Here is a 10,573-nt window from a genome sequence, read left to right on the forward strand (position 1 = left end):
CCTTTTTTTGTCAAATAGCTCCATGACCATAACTAGATCAGGCTATGCCAGCAGGAATCGAATTACTATCATCAGCTTGGATTAAGGAAGACTAATCTCTGGAGCTGGACAGAAACTCTTGCAGAATGACTGGCATGTCCAGGGCAAATAGCCAAGATAAAATGAAGGTTTGGTGGCAAGAAAGGAAGGGGGGGGCGCAGGGAAGACTGTTTAGGTAAGCAATCAAGAATGTCTTTAACAATATTCCTAAAGGCTGTTGTGATGATTAAATGAGATACGTCAAACACACGCTGTATGATTAGTGGCAGAAAGTAGGACTCAACGCGAATGTTAATATTACCTTCTTATAAGCTTTTCCTTGGATTGGCTCACAATCTGCTCATCTCAAATGTCAAGTCTACTGTGAAGTCTCCTTTGAGTTCTCAATCCTTCAAGATATTTTTTTTTAAATTTACTGTTATACCACACTTTGCCTTGTATTTTTCTACTTTCTGGCATTTTCCCAGGATGTGAGCTTATTAAAGTTTAATCTGGTCCTCAAAATACTCTGCATTACTTTCAGCAGGTCTGACACATAGTAGATACTCAAGAAATGCCCTTGGAATGAAGCTGAATGCATGCTGTTTAAAGGTGTTGCCTCTGGTAGCTCAGTGCCAAGACGGAACACTGTACTCCAGAAGGGACGTGGTATGAGTCCACCAGCTGCTTCATGGGAAAACGGTGGGCAATCTCCTCTCGTGGGATTAACTGCCTCTGAAAACCTGCTGGAGGGTCAGCTATGGGTTGGTTCTGACTCTATGGTACACCACAAAAACAACAACAACCCTGACTCCATGGTTCTGGACTATTAGCCTGAGGTTTTGGCACCTTCTTTTGACTTGTGTAAATGGTTGTAAATTTCAGACTTTGAAAAATGAATTTTTAACATCAGTCAGGTGCCGTGATAAGCCTTTGTCTATTACAATCAGTCAAGCCAATGAGGACAGGTGTCAATAAAAAAGAAGCTGTGAGGCCGAGCTGCACAGGGATTCAGAGATCATGTTCTAACCCACACAGACATAGTTTTGAATACTGTTGCCACTATTTTATTCATGTGCCTTCAGTAAGTTACTCTATCATAGAATTTCAGATTTCTCATCTGTTAAGTAGAAATAAAAATAGACTATCTTCTTGGATGCTTTAAGTAATAGGTGGGTATAGGTAAATCTCCCCCTACATGGCCTGAAACAAGCACACAGAACAAGTAATACATGACAGTGGTATAAATGCAGTGATTCTGAAAAGTTCTTCTTAGAGGGAAGTTTCAAACTTGTTTGATAAACAAGTTATATAGAATGAATGTTTAGCCCCTGAAGGTATCCACCTTGATAGACAGAATTCATTTGGATTTCACAATGTCACGTACTGTCTTATCTAAGATTCTTTTGGTTTCTGGTAAGAAAGATCCCCTTAAAATGGCTTAAGGAAAACGGAGTCTTTATCTTAAGAAAACCTGGGATTCAAGCGTATGTGTCTCTCCATGGGACCCATGTTACCTTATTGATGCTTGGTTCTAGAACGTGTTCTGCTACCTTTATTTTTTCTGGCTACCATTAATGATGTTCCCATAGTTCTTGAGTTTGGGGCTCCTCAATTCAGTTTCAATAATGAAATTGATAAATCTCAATCACCATTTTCCAAGAAAATCTGATCAGTTCTGTTGGGTCAAGTGCTCATCCTGGTTGAAATTGGAATGGAAAAAATATGCCGAATAAATATGACCACAGAGAACAGATGTGGTGGTCCTTGGAGAAAGTAAATTCATGTTATTTTTGGCAGACATGTCAATAGATGTTCACACAAAGAAAGACTTTTATATCCAATCATCCTGGTTTAGTGATGCTTAAAGTTATAATCTCTACTTGGCTTTATAGATGTATTCCCTCCCATTCTCTAAGTAGCAGCAGTCTTACCCAAGAAATTAGGTTAAAGGAAATCTCTAACCATTGTGTTTACTAATCAAAAGATTTCATGTTTGAGATGTCATTCTCCTTTGAGAAGTGCCCAGAATTCACACTGGACAGGAGAGCAGGCCCTTGGCAGCACTGCCAACCGATGACAGACGACCTATCATTACAACAATTCTGTATATGTGTTTTGCCAGCACAAAAGGGGAAAACAACCCACAAAAGGAGAAGAAGGATAGAATTTTAACAATTTGGACACTGAAGGCTTGTCATCCATCAGGACCTGGAACTCTGCCACCCACCCACTTGGCCACTGCTAGACTAGAAATGATGAACATAAGTAATTGTGGTTTTTTTGGTTTTACAAAAATAGAAAAGATTTGGCCAGAGTGTAGCATGTCTGAATTTCCAGATGCATCTGCTTGTCCAGGAAGACGAAGGCCCCACGGCATGTTCTCGTAGATATTGTTACAGGGGTCCCCCAAATCTCAAGGCTATCTGTTCTCATAGAACAGGGTAAGATAAATTCTCTAAAAAACAGTTTTATCAGCTTTATTACTTTTCATGATTATAAGTACAATAGATTTTAATTTAAAAATTCTTATATAAACATTAAAAAAAATAAGGATTCTCTATAACCTTCTTCTACACATATGGCTACTGGAAATAATTTGATTGACATAATCTTTCAGATTTGTTTCTATCCATCCATGCAAATATAATTTAAAAACTTGGATTCTCTGCATATTATTATTTTTAATATAAACATTTTACACAATAATGTAGCTTTGAAACTCTGAATAACAGTATTTCTTGGACATTTTTTCCTATCAGCATCTACCCTCCAATTCTTTACAAGCTTCATAATTTTATATTGTATGGAAATAATTTATTTGTTCAATCTCCACCAATAGCTATTGTTCAATCTCCACCAATAGCCTGTGAAGAAAATATTTAATATTTATATTTTTATTCATTCTTTCATCTTCTTGCTTCCCACGCTTGTAATGTTTTATTGGGGAAGGGTGACTGTTGTGTCAGAAATCAGAAGTGGTTCCTGTTTGCTGTAGTGGATGCCTGTTGCTTTAAAATTAGTGTCTCTCTTATTTATTCATTGTGATACCTGCAGTTTGATTATTAATACTGAACTTAAATCACCCTTTCTCTGGAAATTAAATGGTAATAGAAGTCTTACAAACTGGTAGAAATTGAAGAGGGATCTCTGAGATCTGGGAAGAAGCAGATGACAGGGTCAGAGAGCTCATCTGCAGTTTCTGCACTGCCTTTCGATTTTTCTCCCCCCTTGTTTGGTTTCCATGGGAATTGATAGTGTGGCATCCATGTGTGTATGTGTGTGTGTTTTATGCATGAGTGTGCATCTAGGGAAAAAGGACTTAAGGAAGAACTCCCCCGGGGAAAAGCTGATTTTTAAAAATGTATGAAGTTCAGGGTGGCAGCCAGGTAGAATTTTAGGGTCACTAGGAAATTGGAAGAATGACCCTGAAAGATCAAAAACTTAGGTGCTATTTCTCTGGTATTCATGAATTTAGAATATTGATTTGTTTACCAGTGTGATGATGCTTTTGGGGGGGTCTCTGACTAATTAAATTCTTCTGGGCCCCTTTGTGAAAAATGTGACCTCTGAGTAATACATCATTAAACAAAGCAGGCTATCTTGAAGGGAGGAAAAACCCCCAAAACCTCTGATGCTCTTTATTATTCAAGCCTTGCTTGGGCCACAGATGTTAGAAACAAGCTTCAATTTAAGATAGAAGCTGGTTTCCAGGGGGTGGGAGGTTGGGAGGTGTGTTTTGAGAGGGGTGGGTTAAGATTTAGGGTGAATTCAAGACATCTTGCTATTGCTTTCAAAATACTGTTGTCTATAGTTAAAGAAATGTGAGGCTGTGTTGCTTAAGAAGGGCAGTGTATCTTACAGAAGCTTTTATTCTTCAAGTGCTAATTTAAGCACAGCGTGGTTTCCCAAGTATAAATACAGATTTAGTGTGTACTCTACCCTACTCAATACACGATCGTGTGTCTGCAAAGCCACCTTGTCCTCAATCTCACATTGCTGGATGCAGGAAAGAACAATTAGCTTCACATTCTGATTTTCTTTAAGAACAGGGATTGTTTTCTTGTGACCAAGAGACTGTCCAACCCACTGTGATAATAAGGATAACTCTGTATTAAATTGTTCTTTTCATCTATACAGTCCCTTAAAGCCATGATTTCATATGCTCCTCTGGAGGGTTGTTTTGTTATAGTTAGACACCTTCTACTTTAATATACTACTCATAGCAACTCTGTGAACAACAGATCCAGACTCTGTCCTATTCTGTCCTATCCAAACTCTGTGCCATCCTCACAATCTCTAACACCCTTCAGTCCATTGCTGCAGTCATTATGTCAATCTATGTCATTGAGAGTTGAGTCTTCTCTTTCACTGACATTCTACATTTACAGACATGATATCCTTTGCCAAATAACCTCTCCTAACAACATGCTCAAAATATGTGAGATAATGTTTCACCATCCTTGCCTTCAAAGAGCACTCTGGCTACACATTCTCCAAGACATATCTATTTGATTTTTTGGCCATCCTTGGGATACTCAGTACTCTTTCCCAACACCACAGCTCAAAGTCAACAATTCTTTTTCTGTCATCCTTGTTCATTGTTCAGCTCTCAGATGCACAGCAAGTGATTGAAAAGATCACGGCATGAACCAGATGCACTTTAGTCTTCAAACTGACATCATTGCTCCCCAGTAAATTTAGAGAGATCCTTGACAGTGGATTTGTCCAATGCAATATATCTCCTGACTACTGGTACCAAGAGTATTGATTGTGGACACAAGTAAGATGAAATTGTTGACACTTTCAACCTTTTCTCTATCTAGTATGATGATGCCTATCAGTCCAGGGGTGAGGACTTTTGTCTTCTTGATGTTGAGATGCAAGCCACATTGAAAGCTCTAGTCTTTGATCATCTGCAGTAAGTGTTTCAAGAATTTAATTTATTTTCAACAAGCAAGGTTCTGTCATCTACGTGGTGCAGGCTGTTGATTTGTCCTCCTCCAACCCAGATGTCATACTCTGCTTCATAGATTCCAGTTTCTTGAATGATTTGCTTAGTGGATAGAGTGAATAGATATGGGGTAGGGCTACAACCCTGATGTATACCTTGCCTGATTTTAAATCTTTCATTGTTCCCTTGCTCTGTTGGAACAATAGTTTCTTGTTTGCTTGAGCACAATTAAGTATTCTGGGATTCATATTTTTCCTCAATCTGAGCCACAGGTTGTTAAGATCCATACAATCAAATGCATTTGCACAGTCAGTGAAACAGAAATAAGCATTGTTCCAGTATTCTCTGCTTTCAGCCAGGCTCTATCTGCTATCAGCACTAATATTCCTGGTGCCACACAGCCACTTCAAAACCCAGCTTGAACTTTTGGCAGTTCTCTGTCAATGTTCTGTTCTAACCGGTTTTGGATTATCTTCAACACTATTTTCCTTGCATGTGATATCAGTGCTATTGTTTGATATTGTGGAATCAATTTTCTTGGGAATGGGACTAAGTAAGGATCTCTTCCAGTCAGTTGGCCAGGCAGCTGTCCTCCATGTTTCCTGGCATAGACTGATAGTCATGCATGGGGTCTTATGCATGGTGAGGATCCGGGGCTGCATCTGTTAGCTGAAACAAGTCAGTTGGTATTTCACCAATTCCTGGGCCTTATTCTTTGCCAATGCCTTCAGTGCAGCTTGAACTTCCTTCATTACAATTGACTCTTTTTTTTTCTTTAGACTTAAGGAATTAATGGAGGTAGGAAAGACTGAAGCAGGCCCAGCCAGGGTGTTTGGTTTCTGGGAGCAGGTCCAGTTAGAGAAAAAGAAAACCAATATAGGGAAATGAGGATGTGATGGACAGCAGATTTGGTCTTGAACTTGGGAGGTAGGAAAGCAATGATCCTTGAGCCTCAGGAATGGGGAGCAGAAAGAAGAAAGCCATGTCTGAGGGGGCCCTAAGGACCCAGAGGTGGGAGGGAAGCAGCTCCCTACCCCTCAGTGCTGAGGAAAAGGCACTTGGCTCAATCTTCTGACTGTATTTCATCCATGAAGCATATGGGGGTGGTGTCTCAACCCCTGCCCTCTTTTAAGGGCCCTGCAGCCACTCCTGCTTGAGTTTCTGGAAAAAGCTTTGCCAAACTCATCAGCGTCAATCATGATGGCACGGGGTGGTGGGAGGGGTGGCCTTGATGATCCTTGGGAGAAAGCTCACAGAGAGTCCTTTGGTCTCTGACTTGGCTCAGATCCTCGGGGCAGCAGCAGCAGCAGCCAGGTAGAGTCCACATGTGGAGGCCTCGCTCTCACGGCCTCCATCGCTCCCCGCTGGACCTGGTGCTGAGTCTTTACCACATCGAAAGGCAGAGTCAGGATGGCTGCCACCATCCCTGAGATGCCGCCAGCCATGAAGTTGATGCCCACAGATGTCTGTAGTCCTTTGTCTTGGACCCACTTAGCCAGCTAGGGCACATCCCAAAGGGCGGTGGGCCCCCAGCCCTACCACAGAGAGTGCCAGCTTCCCTGAGCCACTGCAGCCTGGACAGAGATGCCAAGCTCCAGGGACAACTCACGCTGAGCTTGTAGCTTCATCTGCACCAGCTCCAGGGGGCTGATCAGGGTCGCTGTGCTCCAAAGGGACAGGGCACCAGCCACCATGGGTGCATGGAAGTCAGAGGTCAAGGTTTGACCACACAGGATGGTCTTGAGTTGGTCCTATGTGGTGAAGTAAATAGCAGTGGCTAGCACAGTCATTAGCAGGGTGTCTGGGAGGCTGCTACACAGGGTCCTGGTGCCCTCATGCCTCTCAATCTTCACAAAGGTGTCCATGGTGCCAGTGAATCAGGTGGGAAGCTGAAAACAGGTGGCACAGCGGGCCCCATTGGGCACAGGTATCCTGGCTCCAGGACTCCACAGCAGTGCAGGAGATACTTCCCAGCAGGCTGGAGAGGGAATGACAGTTTGGTGTAGGAGATGCTCCATAATCTAGAGGGAAGTGTCTGTTCACTGGCTTCTGAGGGGCGCTGGGACTGCAGGCACACCTTCACCACGTTCACGAGTGTCATAAAGAGAGAGGTGACTGTCACCCCAGTGCCCGAAGACACCATCTGCTGGAGGAGGCTAATGCCCCGGGGTCTTGGCCAGTCATCTTAAAGTTTCTATCCTGATTCTAGGTCAGTTCTCACTTAGCACGGTGTCCGGGCATACTGAGCTCATTGTGTCTCCGTGGCCTCAGCACTGACTGTGTGTTGGTCTCACACGAAGGCCTCTGCTGACCACCATTGACTCTTGATCATGTGGAACTTCATGAAATGTTTCAGTGTCAACCAGTTCTTTTCAGTACAATGATTCTGTGTATTCCTCCCGTCTCCTTTTTATGCTTACTGGATCATTCAAGATCATACCCATGTCATCTCCCAGCATTGCAACTTGAGGCTTGAAATTTTCAATTCTTTCAATGAGAAATGTTGAGTTGAGTTCTTCCCTTTCTATTCTCCAACTCTAGCTCTTTGCACATGTTGCTATAGTATTGTGGTTTTTGTCCATTTCTTTTATTTCTACATTTACCTCCTTTGTTTTGACTCTGGAGGGCAACCATAGATAATTAGTCCCCCCTTTTTTTGTAATAGGAAAAATAAGCTCAGAAGTAGTAAGTGGGAGGCAGATACTATGGCAATAAGGAACATGAACCCTATCGTCAGGCAGAACTGGGTTCTAATCAAACTTTACTCCTTATTGCTTAAGTGAGTTGGATAATTTTATTTTATTTGCTGATGTTTCCTTTTCTACAAAGTGCAAAAAATAGTTTCTACACTGTGGGAATTTCTGTGAAGTTAAATGAAAGAAGGCTTATTTTATAACAGTATATATGATCACTATATCTATCAATAGTCTTTGGTATGTAGTAATCCACGTACCTAGGAAGCCTTCAAGAGATATAAAACCAAGCCAAATCATACCCATTTCTTTTTTTTGTTTTGTTTTGTTTTCTATATTTTATTAATTTTCATAAACATTTACAGAGATTTTGGGTTTCCATTCATTCATTATTGCACTATTCTCTCTACCCTCCTCCCAGTTTGTTCTTGTCCAAATGCCACAGGCTTGTCAAAGCCAGTTCTGATTAATCTTCTTTGTCAGTGTGTCCTTTGCCATTCCCTATCACTCCTCCCTGAGAGAGACTTCACCCTGAGTCATAAGGAAAAGGGGATGGCGTATTCTCTTAGCTACTTCCTGCTGAAAAGGGACGCTGTGGGTTTCAGGGTGAAGATCTTCTCTCACTACTCTAAAGGGCCCCTTTGGCAGTAGGAAACACATAGACTATTATGGAGATTGATTTTGGAATTTAGATGCACTCTTATTGATTGTGCTTGGCCGTACATGTTCATATCCTTGAAGATGTATCATGGGGGTGTTGCAACCTAGAAGACACAAATTTGACTAACAAGTTATAAGTACATGAGTCCAAAAATTATGGAAAAGTAAAAGAAAAGATTCTTTCATTGTTTTACAAACCCTCCCCCAGGTCCCCTCCACCATGTAGCCCTCGCTCTAGTCTCCTGTGATGACAGAAATACCTAGTTATATATCTCTTTTAAACAGTTTTCTCCCTCCTCTGTTTCAGTGCAGTATACATTATTGAACCCATCTTACTCAGTCTCTCCCCAACCCCAAGGACAGTCCCACTCTACAACAGTGGCATCATGTAATATTTGTCCTTTTGTGACTGGGATATTTCACTCAGCATAATGTTCTCCAGAGTCAACCATTTTGAATAATATTGCATGAGTTCCTTGTTTTTTAATGCAGCATAGTATTCCATTGTACGAATATACCACAGCTTCTCTAGCCATTCGTTTGTTGATGGACCCATTTCTATTGAGTTGAAACTAGTTCATAGAAACACTCAATTATGTTTTAAAGACCATAAATCTTTAATGAGAGGGCATTTCCTGTCTTTCCCTCATACAGCAGAAGGTGGATTTGAACCACTGACTTTTGTTTAGCAATCTAACACACAACATAATAGCCCATGAGAGCTCCTTGACATTAATAGCATGCCTAAAGTTGTAGAGATACTTTCAAAACAATGTTAAAGTTTGAATCTTATTAGTAATTTCTTTTCTTTCCTTATATCATACAGAATATCATAAAACTTTGTTGGAAAAAAGGCATTCCTTCCTGTTGGAAGACTCTAGTCTTTTTTTTGTTTTTTTTGAGGATGCTCCACGTTTGGAACAAGCTACTTCTGCCAACTTGGGAGAGAGAAAATAAAAAATGAGCTAACACGTTCTGTCCTACTATGTGGTAGGTAGGTTTACAGTGTAACCTCATGTTAGCATTTTGCTCACGAAAAGATGAGGAATAGCGGGTTCAGAAAGCATTAGAAGGAATCAGTCATCAAGAACTGCCCAATGCCAGAGCCATCTTTTCACCACTCCAACTGAGAGCCCCCACGAGTCTTTTTTGAGGAGGCAGAGCAGGGGCTGAGAAGCTGTGGGCAGCTATTTGGTTAGCCTGCTGGCTTAACAGACTTCTTCAGTCTGACTCTGTGGACTATTTTGGGGCTGCCATGTCATTTCAGGCCCCCTTCAGAGAGCCCTGAAGAATGTGCAAAGGAAGAAAAAGAAACCTGAGGAAAACTATTATTGGCACTCGCCCTCGATCTGCAATTATGACGTCCATCCTGCAAAGAAGTGTTTATACCCTTATAAGGTTCCTCACAGCAATTTAACTATCTTATCTCCCTATAGATGATACAAAATGCAATCTCAGTAGCATACGGCAGAACGAGGTGGGAGAGTTTCTTGGCTGTGGAATGAGAGAGAAATTAAAAAGGGCCTACTATGCTGAGTCACTAAGGCACACAGCTTACTATGGACCACATTCAAACCTTCGCCAACATTCAGCAGAGAGTCAGTTACTGTTGGGGACGCTGAGATGTTCCTCATTGGGAATGCATCTTCTGAGAAGAAATTGCAGCCAGGAAAAAAGAGGAAAAAAGCCAACATCCTGAACATTTTAAGTTCATCAGCCATATTTTTATACCGTTAAATCAAGCACAAAACCAGAAAAAAGAAGTCATGTTTGCAGCAGCTTTCCTCAAGCCCCCACAGCAGCGTATCTATGAAAAATAGTACCCACAGCAATTAGTTTTAAATTGCTGAATGACTTCTCACTGCTGACAATGGAAAGTGATATGGCCATTAGACACTTGTGATTGGCAAGCCCCTTCAACTGGGTATGTGCCTTGCCATACCTGCCAACATGGGTTTACCAGTAGATAATTTCTTCTTTCTCTTTTTTGCCACCATAACCACATTAGCTGGAGCCACTGATTGCTTCTGGATGAACCAGCCACTTAGCTTGGGAATGTCAGCTGCTTGCTCTTGTAATCCATGCAGCTATCTTATGCAAATATCATTTCATTGAATTATGCTTATTTTTGAAATGAAGAAACTGATATTTAGAGAATTTGAAGAATTTGATCAGGAAGAGGGCTCCATATTGACATGCCCATTAATTGCTTAATGAATAAGTCATAGACTCTGTGGGCCACAGTGGA

General features: G+C 41.3%; 1 pseudogene; it reads right to left on the bottom strand.

The window, feature by feature from the left end:
• Positions 1 to 6,054: 6,054 nt before the first annotated feature.
• On the bottom strand, positions 6,055 to 9,959 carry LOC102868740 (annotated as a pseudogene).
• Between the last annotated feature and the right edge of the window lie 614 nt (positions 9,960 to 10,573).

Source organism: Elephantulus edwardii, unplaced genomic scaffold, assembly GCF_000299155.1.
Source record: "Elephantulus edwardii isolate Elephantulus edwardi_28Jun2011 unplaced genomic scaffold, EleEdw1.0 scaffold00029, whole genome shotgun sequence".
Lineage (NCBI taxonomy): Eukaryota > Metazoa > Chordata > Mammalia > Macroscelidea > Macroscelididae > Elephantulus > Elephantulus edwardii.